This window comes from Cryptomeria japonica, chromosome 9, assembly GCF_030272615.1.
Source record: "Cryptomeria japonica chromosome 9, Sugi_1.0, whole genome shotgun sequence".
NCBI classification, from domain to species: Eukaryota; Viridiplantae; Streptophyta; class Pinopsida; order Cupressales; family Cupressaceae; genus Cryptomeria; species Cryptomeria japonica.
Window position 1 is genome coordinate 411,258,479 of NC_081413.1, and position 13,416 is coordinate 411,271,894.

At 41.6% G+C, this 13,416-nt stretch overlaps 1 pseudogene; it reads right to left on the reverse strand.

Annotated features, from left to right (window-relative positions):
* Positions 1–13,416, reverse strand: part of LOC131858101 (probable glucan 1,3-alpha-glucosidase) — a 91,891-nt pseudogene that overhangs the window by 37,616 nt on the left and 40,859 nt on the right.

The window sequence follows — 13,416 nt, forward strand, 5'->3', positions numbered from 1 at the left end:
CAAACAAATGAAAGAGTGACAAGTAGCGCAACTGCTAATTTCACTGAGGTGAGTGGCCACTTTCTTCTTTCAGAGATTCAACGTCTCTGGACACAATGAGCTTGACCTCCTCCATGGTGACACTTGGCAAACTGCCAATCTAGAAGTTGATGAGGTCCACGTCATTGGTACATGTGGCAAGGATGCCTTCCCACTCAACTGCTTGGGTGAGGAAATTATCATCAATGGAGAGGAAGTTTGCAATCTTCGAAAGATCACCTTTGTCAATCATCCCTGAATCCCTGAAGAAGCTCGCCTGAATCCTGGCTCTCAGGTTCTCTGCTTGTAAATGCTTCTCCCTTAGGCTTTCCTTCTTCCAGATTTCTGACGCCACACGGAATACCTTGCCCAGGATCTCTCTAACACTTGCCTCTGTTTCAAAACACTTGGTCTCGGATTTCTTCAGAACCTCAATCCGAGTGACCAGAGTATAGTACCACATGCCGAAGTCGTACCTGTCTCCTGTCTGTATGATGCCTGCATCCACTAAGCTTCTCTTTGACATGCCTCGGATAACCTTCAGATGAGGGAGTATTTCATTCTGAATTTCATCCACCTCTTCCCAATTGGAGGCTAGATCCTGGATACGATCAATCAACAAAAAAGTTGCCTCATGTGCCGATACTAAGTTTTCCACCAGGGTGTCAACACGCACCAAAGGGTCTGAAATCCATTCCTTTTCTTGAGTGTACGAGCCCTTCCTATCATCATAGTCCTTCATTGATCCCTGCTGAAGAGACTGTGGCGGAGTGGTCGGGACTTCACGATTGAGTGGGCTGGTAAGATGGAGAACATACTTCTTCCACTGTTGGTTCTCTTCTTCAACCTTCTTCCTCTTCTCCTTTTCATGAGCTAGCCTAGCCTTTAGAACGTTGCAGGAGTCATCAAAATATTGGACCTCTTGGTCCTGGTTGGGCTTACCCAGCTCTATGGTGGTAACCTTGTAATCATTCGCGGTGACATTGTCTCTGGTCTTCCCTTCTTTGGGCACCGCTATTTGGACTGTCCTGAATCCGGCACTGTCTCTCTGAATTAGGGAAAACTTCCTTGCGAGTTTGGGTGGTTTAGCTATAGCGGGCTCATTCACCTTCTCCAGGAATGCTGCGGTGACCTCCTCGGTTGAGTGGGCCTCCTTGGGAACTTTGGCCTTTATCCTTGCTCTCAGCCAATCCGGAATGGTTGATTGCTCTACGGTGTTCCAATCAAACTCATCATCCGCCTCTCTTGGGTTTGCTGGTATGCCATCCAAGAAGATTGTAGGTGCTTCAATTTTCTCTTTGTCTGGACCTTGGAAGACCTCTTCCACTACTTCCTCAACTGGTTGGGAAAGCACTCTTACTTCATCATCAATCACACAGATGTTCATCTCTTGCTCCCCAGTTGCATTTTGATCGGGCGCAATGGAAGCAGCACTTAGGATGGAGTGACTCTCGCTGGATTCTCTTCTCTCACCTACAACCCTTTTCCTTGTGACCTTTGGAGAGCTTCCAACCAACTCCTTCCTCTTTCGAGACCCAACACTTTCTGGATTTCGCACATCGCCGGTGGAGGTACAAAGATTGACAGACAGAGTATCATCTACTCCCATTAATTCAGAAGTCAAGGTCACACCTTTGGCCTTCAACTGTTTTGTCTTTTCAGCCGCCCACCACCTTGAATACTCAACCACCGACCTCATGAGGTCTGCTAGATCTGATTTCTCTCCCTCTGTCCAATCTATTAAGACTAAGGGTTCATTTTTCATCTTTTCAAAGCCCGACTGTTGAAGTTCTAGGATTTCTTCTACCTGATCGGCAACTCTGAATACTTTCGTTGCTCTCACCATGCTCAAAGGGATTCTTGACCAGAATCTCTTCCTGATCTCGAAGCTATCGGCTGCATTAGCCTTGTAGTCTTCTAGATCCAGTCTATGCTCAAACGTTGTCCCTTCGATCTTCTTTATCCTATGGAATGGATCGAAATCTTTTCTTGCCTTGTATTGGTAGAAGGGATACCAAGCCAACTCCTTCTCCACGGTTGCAGCAGCTTGTGATGATGGACATGTTTCCAGCCCATTACCAATTGTGAGTGAGGACGTTCTTGCCTTCTTTTGCTTATCCCTTTGAATCACTATATACTCCTCCAATTATCTCACAACCTCGAGCAACACCACTCGGTTGGTAGGGTAAGCCGGAAGCTTGTATGGAGGCCCGGAGAATCCCTGAATTCGAAGGTAAGTGAATTTTGGATATTGTATGTACCAAACCCAAACCGACCGATGAAGTCCATAGACTCCTGAGAGAGCCTCTGGTGCAAGCCACCTTGAAGTGTCCGAGTGATGTGCATCAGGAAGGTATCATTCACTCTTTTAAAATGAAATTTCTCTTCCATGTGGAGCTGAGGATAGCAATCATACACTGGAAACTGGTTCTCCTTGTTCCCAACTTCTCCTCTGCAAGTGAGACCTATGTATCTGTAGGTCCTGGCCAATGAATAAAACAAGTAAGAACTCATGAAGAAAGTCCTATTCGTCTCCAGGTTTCTCAACTGGTTGTCTAGGTTGTCGCTGATCATCCGGGCCCAGTCTATCATCCTTACTCCATTGATTATTTCATTAATGAAATAATACATCCAGGGTTCGAATGGAGCTCCCTGAGGATTTCCTATTATTCTATTGAGCAGGACAATCATGTCCCCAATGTCCTCCTTGAAGTATGCTCGCACTAGGCTCTTTCTCTGGAGTTTGGAGGCGCCCTTCCTCGGCTTGTCTAGCCAGGAATGGTTAACTATGGCATCATATTCCTCTAGGTGGTCCTGGTACAGACTATCAACTTCGTCCTTTGTCATATACATTGTGTTGTGGTACTCTGGGATCCTGAAGGCCTCTCTGATGGCCTCATCGCTGACATTCGCCAACACTCTTCCATCAAGTGCAACAATGTCCTTACTGATGGGATTGTAGTGTTTGGCACATTCAACTACTAGTTCATTGCACTGCATGGTGGGGAGGAAGCCAGCAGCATGCACGATACCACACTTCATCATTTTTCGCGCAATGGTGGTAGGCACAAGGTTGTCCAGACCAAACATTCACTTCTTAAACTCCCTCAGATTGATGTGTCTGAGGTTGGTGTCGCTGATGTTCTTCCACTTTGAAGTCATCCTCGACTCTGGAGGAGCATCTTTGTCTACCTGGAATTTCATAATGTCTAGGGCCTGCAGGCAAACAATGAAATTTTAAAGTTAGAAAATGATTTGCAAAGTTTTGAAAATAATGGGGCTGCGAAATGGCTAGTGTTGGAAAATTTTCATGCTTAGCCATAAAAATAGAATTTTCCACCTTAAAACCCTCAGCCTTAAGGCTGGTTGTGGTTACCACCAAGTGTCAAAACTTTCAAAAAAAATTCATACTTAGACAAAAAATGATTTTCTTTCTCCAAAATTTTCGAAAAAATCATTTATGAAATTCTGGAAAATATTCAGAAAATTCATAATTTTAATTTCACCTCCGACTTGGATAGAAGTAAGGCTAGAATTTTCTCCAAAAGACTCGGAAAATTCAGAAAGTTTGGATGATTCTTGCTCGTACTAGTTGCCTTTCTCCAGAAATCTGTAAACCTTTTGCCAAAAAATATTATCCAACTTCCAACAATATCTAGAATTTTCTCCAGATGATCTTCAGACTGACATACTTTACTAAGCTTTCCTTAGTAACTTTGAACTTCTTGGTGTAATAATGAAGTTGATAATGAAGTATTTGTAGACAAGGTTAAATCTTCAAGTAAAAACCCCTAAAATCATCCAACTCATACTTCTAATTTTAACTTTCATGTTTCCCAGTTTTAACAATATCTCAAAAAAAACTTTCCATTTTGATTTAAGTTTGAAGATATTTATCAACTCTCCAATATTCCCTTTCAAAAAAAACTTTCCATTTTGATTTAATATCTCAATAATCTTCCAATATTCTTTCAATATTCTCTTCTTCCAAAAAAAACTTTCCATTTTGGATTTATTTTGAGGATTTTTAATAATCCTTAGATATTTTCTTCATTTTGGATTTAATTTTGAAATCTCAGTGGATTTTGTGACATCATTGGCATCTTGTTGATTTTGTTGGACTTTTCAATGCGTAGGTGGACTTTTGAAATTTATCTCCATCTTCTCCAAGGTATGGCGGACTTTGAAGTTAGCTCCCACATGACCTCTCTAGGTGAAATTTTGGCTAAGGCATGGGGCGGACTTTAGCCTTTGCTCCTTCATGGCCTCATAACCCTTGGTGGACTTTGGACTTGGCTCATCCATGGCTTTCTTACTTTGGCGGACTTGGGAGAGGGCTCCCACATGACCTCCATCTTGGGCGGACTTTGGTGGCAGCTCCCACCTTGGGCGGACTTTGGTGGTGTCCCCAACTTGGGCGGACTTCCATCACTCCTCTTTAGCTTCCCAACCTTGGCGGACTTTGGGCATAGCTCCTCATAGCTCTCTTACCTTGGGCGGACTTTAGGCATAGCTCCTCCATCACTTGGCATGCTTGGGCGGACTTTGGGTTATACCCCTATGTACCCCACACACATACATGGCAGACTTTGAAGGTGTCTCCTACCTGACCTCCAAGACAATGGCGGTCTTTGGTGAGTGCTCCTTCATGGCCTCCATCAAGGTGAAAATTTGGCTAAGGCATGGGGCGGACTTTGAAGGTCCCTCCTCATGACTCTCCTAAGGCATGGCGGACTTTGAAGTTAGCTCCCACATGACCTCTCTAGCCTTGGCGGACTTTGGTGAGTGCTCCCACATGGCCTCCCAATCTATGGTGGACTTTGAAGTTAGCTCCCACATGACCTCTCTAGCCTTGGCGGACTTTGGTGAGTGCTCCTTCATGGCCTCCATCAAGGTGAAAATTTGGCTAAGGCATGGGGCGGACTTTGAAGGTCCCTCCTCATGACTCTCCTAAGGCATGGCGGACTTTGAAGTTAGCTCCCACATGACCTCTCTAGCCTTGGTGGACTTTGGTGACTGCTCCCACATGGCCTCCCAATCTGTGGGGGACTTTGGAGAGTGCTCCCACATAGCCTCCCAATCTATGGCGGACTTCGGAGAGTGCTCCCACATAGCCTCCCGCATCGTTGGTGGAGTTTGAACTTGCAATACTTCAAAACCCTTGTTAGCCAAACTTAGAAGAATTTTCAGAGAAATTTCAAAATTTCACAGCTTAATCAAATTTAACCGGATTAACTTGAAATTTGAAATCCATGCCTAGGTGGATCATTTGAAGCAGCAAAAAGCCTAAAATCTAGGGATTTAGCTTTTTTAGGTCAAAACTTGGAATTTTCGAAGCTGGTCAGTGGTGCAAGTGTACTTGGAATGGTCGAAGCTGGTCAGTGGTGCAAGTGTAAACCCTAGGTTTGCATCCCGAAAAAGCAAAAAGCCTAAAATCTAGGGATTTAGCTTTTTTAGGTTAAAACTTGGAATTTTCGAGTTCCGGTCGAAGCTGGTCAGTGGTGCAAGTGTAAACCCTAGGTTTGCATCCCGAAAAAGCAAAAAACCTAGAATCCAGGGATTTAGCTTTTTTAGGCCAAAACTTGGAATTTTCGAGTTCTGGTTGAAACTGGTCAGTGGTGAAAGTGTAAACCCTAGGTTTGCATCCCGAAAAAGCAAAAAGCCTAAAATCTAGGGATTTAGCTTTTTTAGGTCAAAACTTGGAGTTTTTGAGTTCCGATCGAAGCTTGTCAGTGGTGCAAGTGTAAACCCTAGGTTTGCATCCCAAAAAAGCAAAAAGCCTAAAATCTAGGGATTTAGCTTTTTTAGGTCAAAACTTGGAATTTTCGAGTTTCAATCGAAGCTGGTCAGTGGTGCAAGTGTAAACCCTAGGTTTGCATCCCGAAAAAGCAAAAAAACCTAAAATCTAGGGATTTAGCTTTTTTAGGCCAAAACTTGGAATTTTCGAGTTCCGGTCGAAACTAGTCAGTGGTGCAAGTGTAAACCCTAGGTTTGCATCTCGAAAAAGCAAAAAGCCTAAAATCTAGGGATTTAGCTTTTTTAGGTCAAAACTTGGAGTTTTCGAGTTCCGGTCGAAGCTGGTCAGTGGTGCAAGTGTAAACCCTAGGTTTGCATCCCGAAAAAGCAAAAAGCCTAAAATCTAGGGATTTAGCTTTTTTAGGTCAAAACTTGGAGTTTTTGAGTTCCGGTCGAAGTTGGTCAGTGGTGCAAGTGTAAACCCTAGGTTTGCATCCCGAAAAAGCAAAAAGCAGACATCCCTAAAAAATAGGAAAAACTTTCTAAAAATAGTCATACCGGGGATCGGGCTGAAAATGCCAAAAACAAAACTTCCTAAAAAATAGGAAAAAGCAAAAAAGCAAATTTTCTAAAAATAGAAAGTTGTCCAAATTCGTCCAAATCAATTGCGATCTTCGTCCTTTGGCCTTTCTAAGCACTCTGGTGGTGTTCACACTTCGGAATCACATAACATGCAAAAACTAACTTTCAATCGTCAGGGCCTGAAATGCTCTGAACTGGACAAGGCTTGGTGAAACTACAGCAAAAGGTCACAGGACACTAACAAAACCCTAGAAAGCAGGAAAAGAGAGGGTCCCCATTGGCAATGGGGCGATGTGTGAAAAGGTCACAACATGGTGGAATTTTAGGGGTGGAGGAAAATATGGTGTGGAGGAAAATTACTCCACACCCTCAATTTGGCACCCACCTCCATGCTTGGGCGCTAAATCAACACGGTGAAGGAAAATTGTCATGGAGGAAAAATCCTGCATGACCTCACTTCAGCACCCATGTTATCTTTGCTATCCATTCACTGCCAAGGTAAGGATTCTCTTGGATTTTACCAGACAGCCATTTTTGCACTTTCCAGATCGGGATGCCATCTTAGATTCTGGATTTCCATGCCTTAGGAGATTTTTTTCCAATGCCTTTCCACTTCTGGAATGAATTAAGACAGCCATTTTTCGATCAACTGCCTACTTTTTCAACCATCCAGATTTAGACAAATATTCAGGAATACTCAATCTTCAATGTTGAGACCCCTGCCTATGAAGAACTTGCCAAAAATAGACTTACAAAAAATAGTAAGTGCTTCAAAATGTTAAGATTAGGGCAAAACATGTCAGGAAAGCACTTAGTAAAAATAGAAACTTACTAAAAATAGTAAGTTTGATTTTTGGTGAAATAAAGACAATCCGGGAGGCAGTGAAATCCCTAAAAATAGGAACTTTCTAAAAATAGAAAGTTGCTCAGAATTCGCTCAAATTTCACTGGCGGGTTCCTTGAAGGGTTCTGATTCCAATGCAATGTTCAGTTTTTCCAAAACCTTAAAGGAAAGGCCTCAAATCCAAGTCCGAAGGATGATGGACAAAACAGGCTCCAGACTTAGCCAAATTGCTCAAACGAGTTGCAGACTTGATCAAATTGACCCCCAAACATTTACCAACTAAGAGGATTGACGAGATTGTCATGAAAAGACCCAAAAACCAAAACCAAAAGATCGAGAGGGCCTAAAAAGTAGGGGGTCCCCATTTGCAATGGGGCGATATGTGAAAACATCACAACAAGTCACCAAAAGTGATCAAAATGAGAGTAACAGGTAAAAATTAAAAGATTCAACTTCCAAGAACAAAATTGTTGATGCTTTGTCCTCCTACCATTTAGATAAAATGTTAGAAGCATATGCATGGGCATGTTGCAATTTCACTTGTCTAGCACTAATATTTCTCGTATTCCTTTAGTATATACTTGCTAACCATCTAAACAAGTACATCATGATCTAATTATGTAGGATTTCAAGTTCTCCAACTTTCTATGAAATGAGTTTTAAATTACTATTTCAGATTTCTTAAGTAACAAACCACTCATTTAGTGGCAATGTTGGAAATGCTCACATTTATTTCTTTGGGTTATTATCCTTCCTATGTTTTTCTGTCTCTTGAGTGTGAATAACCAGACCCAACTAATCAAGGCGAGGTTCATTGGAGGTTGTTAGGGTGGTTAAACCACCTCTTGGTGCTTTTTATGTACCTCTAGTGTACATTGATTGAAAAAATGAATAATGACAATATTACTGTAAATGTCCTATATGTGTTTCTTAATCTTCACTCTTTTTCTTCCTCCATTGACCCTGCAGATTTTAAGTGCTATTAGAGGAGACTTATAAGCTGCAGAACAAACAGATGATAACATAGAGGTTGGTGACACATACTAGTGTGTAAGGATCCCCAGTCATTTGAGTAGAGCTGCGCCGAATTCTGTCCTTGCGAGGAATAATAGTCCCACCTCTCTGGAAAGCAGGTATGCTCTCATCAGAGACACCCAACTTATGGTATTCACCTCCAGTATACACAGCTCCAGTTCTCAAGTCATACCAATACTGTGAACCTCGCAAATAGACTGTGATGGAAGTAGCTCCCTGAAATCATAAAAAATATGAAATACTTGTTATAACAAAGAAGCCAATGCCTCCAAATCATTAACAAAATCCCTATACACAAAAATTGAATCACCTTGCTGTAAATACCCTGGACCAACATACTGCCTCCAACCATAAATGCCTCATCATTCGAAAATGTTAATTTATCATTTGGGAACTCCATCCACAGGGGACGCATAACTGGAGCTCCAGTAACACTAGCCTCTCTAAATAGTGTGTAATAATATGGAAGCAATGCATAACGAATGTGAATTGCCTCTCAAATCAGCTTGGTCATTCGATCCCTGCAAACAAATGGTAAAAAAATGTGTTGGACTGCTGTGGATATTTTCCTTGGATAATAATTATTTTTCTTTCCAATGTTTGATATTAACAACATTCAATTATGAGCAAATCCTTATTGTCCATACACAAATAATGCTTTCAAAACTACCTGTTAGACTCTAAAAGAAAAAATGCAAAAGACACATACATGTCCATAATGTATAGTTTCATGCATCAGCTTGTTTATCTGCTAAACATGTGCCGCCCGTGAATGTATATCATTTTGCATGCAATGAATGCTAAGTGGACCATTATTACTCATGATAGACAAGTTCTTGCAAACCACTACTCATGAAATATGGGTCAATATAAATCAACTAGAAATCATACTGCATATGTTGACCAAAAATTGTCATTGATGTCAAAAAGGAAGCTGTCTCAGAAGGAGACTATTGGACGCAAGTTTTCAGTGATGTTGCTTACTTAAGCTGTATCTGTAAGGTTGAAGAAGTTATGTTACTTGTCATGTCATGTCAAAGCATTTTGAGCAGCAGCAGTCTTATGCAGTCCCATTGATTGATATGACTGCGAAATTGGATGAGACATGTCTGTACTATCATGGTGCACTTGCTCTGGTAACTTGCTGAGAGTTGCAAATTGTGGTTTGCAAGGAGACTATGCCTACACCTGTTCTATCAATATCCACTGTTTTCGGAATTCAAGTGTAGCAGAACACAATGTTTGTTTCACCAGTTTAGCTATTGTGTTGCTGACAGACCCTGTTCATATTTTGGAATTAGCCAGCAGTTGTTTTGAGTAAGTGCTGCCCGAAATGAAGGGTGGATATTCCTTACAATCAGATAGATCCTCTGTAGGATACACATGAGGTGTTTTCCTGTGAGGAACTGTGTATGAGCTTATTGAGCCAGACCTATTACAAGTTTGATATGGCTGACTTGCAGATGAAGTGTAGTGTGTGTCTAACGGAGACTGCAGGTGAACAACCTTTTGGACCTGCTTAAGCTTCCATGAGAAGCATGTGGCGCTTGCATTGATGTGTGTATAGGCTATTTAGGACCTAACCTACTACATGTTTGGTGAAGAAAAGCTGTATGGCCAGCTTGTAAATGATTAATTATGCTTAGACTGACTTGTAATTGTAATTGTAATTGTGACACATATATATGAGTGTCCTAGATTCATTTCATGGCATAGTTGTGATAATGTTGATGTCCTTCTGAGGATACAAGTTCATATCATGCAAACTGGAGAATGAGATAGAGTGTGAGTTCTTGATTCATGTGCGCTATTATCGAAATATCATAAGGTTCAGAGGAGATTACATTGAAGCTGATTTGATCAGAGGCAAGTTGTATGTTGAAGGTCCTAAAACCATATCATTCATATTGTTGAGATTGAGGTCCTAGCTACTGAGTTGTTGCTTAGACCTAGGCATTTGAGATTGGTGTCTCTTGTGGGTTGGTGCTCACAATAAATAAGGAGATTGTTGTCTCCAGTAGGTTGATGCCTACTTAATCTTTGTAAGTGATTCATTATTCTTGTGAGGCTGGATTTAGGCAGTAGATCCAACCAGCTATTCTCGTTATGGTTTTTGCCATCCTAGGTTTCCACGTACATATGGTGTTCATTGTGTAGGTGTGTTTTGTTTTACATATTTTAGTTGTTGCATCATTTAAGATCTTAAGATAAGTGAATTTGTTGATTCATGTTCATTTAGTATATTGTGTGTGCCTTTCAATTGGTATTAGAGTAAGGTTATGTGGATGAAGCTTAAAAGCTTGAGGTTGATCTGAGATAGTATACTCAATTGCTCAAGAAGGTTTTTTGATGGATCCAATTATGCTCTTTGGAGTGGAAAGATTGTTGGTGTTGGAAATAAGCCACACCCGGACCGACGATGGACTGGTCCAAGAGGGGCCAGTAGCTCTGTGGTAGAGCACTCCAACAGCGTATGGAAGGTCCTAGATTCGAGTCCTAGCTGGTCCATGTCTCAACATGGTATCAGAGCCAGGTCCAAGCTAGGAGCCCCAAGCACACAAGAGGTGTGGCTTAAGGGGGGGTGTTGGTGTTGGAAATAAGCCACACCCGGACCGACGATGGACTGGTCCAAGAGGGGCCAGTAGCTCAGTGGTAGAGCACTCCAGCAGCGTATGGAAGGTCCTAGGTTCGAGTCCTAGCTGGTCCATGTCTCAACAAGGATGGAGTCCTATTCGATGGCGCTATGTTTTGAGGTTTGGCAATCTGTTATAGATGGTTATGAGTTCCCTAAAACCCCCCCAAGGGATTAGGCTGACAAGAAAGCTAGAGAGAACAATGCCAGGGCTAGGAATGCTATCATTTGTGATTTGACTAACTGTGAGTATGTGAAAGTAATGCACTGTAAAACATCTAAGGTTGTGTTGACCAAATTGCATACAATCTATGAAGGAGATGAGAATGTCAAGGAAGCAAAACTTCAAACTTGTAGAGATCAGTTTGAAGGTGAAGGAGGATGAAAACATTGCTGCATTTCTACTCCAGGTGGATGAGATAGTTTGCTCAATCAGAGAGGCTTAGTGGTTGTCTAGGTGTTTATGTCAGCTATGATCTTGTAGGGTAGGCTCCTGGTGGTGATTCTTGGGCTCTCTCTCAATTGACGTGATAATGGGTGATGAAAGGAACAGGATTGACCCATTGACGTGTGACAATGTCAAGAGAAATGCAAAGGTTTGGAAAATTCTGAAGAAGGGTAATGTTACTCCTTACTTAGAACGCCTCCATGTTTCTGATCCTAAAGCTTCAAAAAAATTCTTTAAAGGATGGAAGGATCAAACACTTTCAGCCTATGGAAAGAAAGTGGAGATTTCTAAAGAGCTCATCACAGAGATTACTAGGCTCTCATTGGAGGGAAGAAAAATCTTTTGAAGACAAGAAATCCTTTGAGGTGGCTGAGCAAAAATTCCTCAAAGGGAAGGAGGGCAATAAACTGGTTAAGAAAGCAAATGGAGGCTATCAAGTCAAATCCCTCAAACCTATCTAGGCACTTATGGTCAAGGTAATTATGCAATACTTCTCCTTGGATGCAAGATATACTACTGTTTTCGAATTTCATTTTACTTTGTTAAACCACTTTAGGCATAAGCAAAAGGTTTCATTTCCGTATTACTTGCTGGCTTCATTGGAGTTGGGGATTAAAGAGCATAGTAAGAATGCAAGGAACCCTATTCTGCATGAGCGTTTAATCCTCCTTTTACTTGAGCATGCCAAGACCCTTCCCTCTCCTTCCAAAGCTAGGGTTCAGAAGGGTGGCTCCCCTCCAGATGATGATAAGGAGTCAAGTTCTAAAACAGGGGATGACATGGATACTGAGACAGAGAATGAAGAGACTGGGGATGAGGAGTGGAATATCGAAGATAATGAGTCTAATTCCCAAAAGATGGGTGCCTCCCCTCCTCCTAATGTGAAGGGTAAGAGTAAGAAAAAGAAAAGGGCCAATGTGGCGACTTGGAGGTCTAATAGTTCAGATTTTACAGGTGATGGTTCAGTTGTAAAGTATAATTCAGGGAACGAGAAAGGAAATAATCCTAACACTGGGAACCAAGATATCACTCCCATGGGCAAAATTTTTTTGGGGGATACCTCTTCCCCTCCCTCTCCACCTAGGACAAGTGAAGACAGAGAGGCTCGCCCTCCTTTTCCAAGAAACTTGCAAAAGGATTCCGCTCTCCTGAATTTCGACAGATGATTTGCTTGGAGTGGCCAGGGATGCGGCTATTGATCAATTCATAATGTCAAAATAGTTATTTTTAGAGATCAACCAAATCGATATTAGAATTTGGTCCATGCAGAGTAACATTGCTTCTTTTCAAAATAAAGAAGGTAATCCCAAGTCTGAGGAGGATAATAAGAAAATGTTGGCAGCTCTTGAAAATGTTGCTAAAGATGTCAATACCATGAAAACGGACAATGAAGGGTGAATTGTTGGGCTCGAGGCCAAAGTTAAAAAGGTGCATGACAATCCGGTAAATAAGGCCACTACGAGTTATAAGGCTATTCATAACAATGTTGAAAGAATTAAGTGCCTAGTTGAAATGTGGCAGAAGATTCAGGCTTCTAAATCTTTTGACAATACCTATGTGGATTTGGAGAGCTTTGATAAGGGTAATCAAGTTGCGATCGAGAAGAGACCATGTTCTCGTACTCGGGGCAACTTAAAAAAGTCTACTGAGCAAGCTAAAAATGATATGCAAGAGATGAACAATATGTATCAAAACATAAACCAATTGGAGGTTGAGGCTGTTGATACTCTCAAAAACCTCCATTAGTGGTTTTTGTTTGGTTTTTGTTCTCTAATTGGTCTGTGCTTGTCTCTTTGTTGCTAGTGTATTCCTACTTTTCTGCTGGCTGTTGGTTGCTGGTCGGTTGTGAGTATCTTTATGGCAGCTTCTTATAAATAGGGTTTCGGGTCCCTTCAAAACCTGCTTTATCCTTAATCAAAAACTACAATTAATGAATCGCAAAAACATCACTTTTATTTAAAAAATGGAATGTTATTCATCATTCAACTTTATGAAATATTATTGTAGTCACTTAAATTATTTTCAATGTGTCTTTTTGTCTTTGTTGGTGTGTGGAGTAGGTGGCTTCAATCCTGAAATGACCATGTTCAGGCACTTGCCTTACTTCTTGTTGTGCCCATA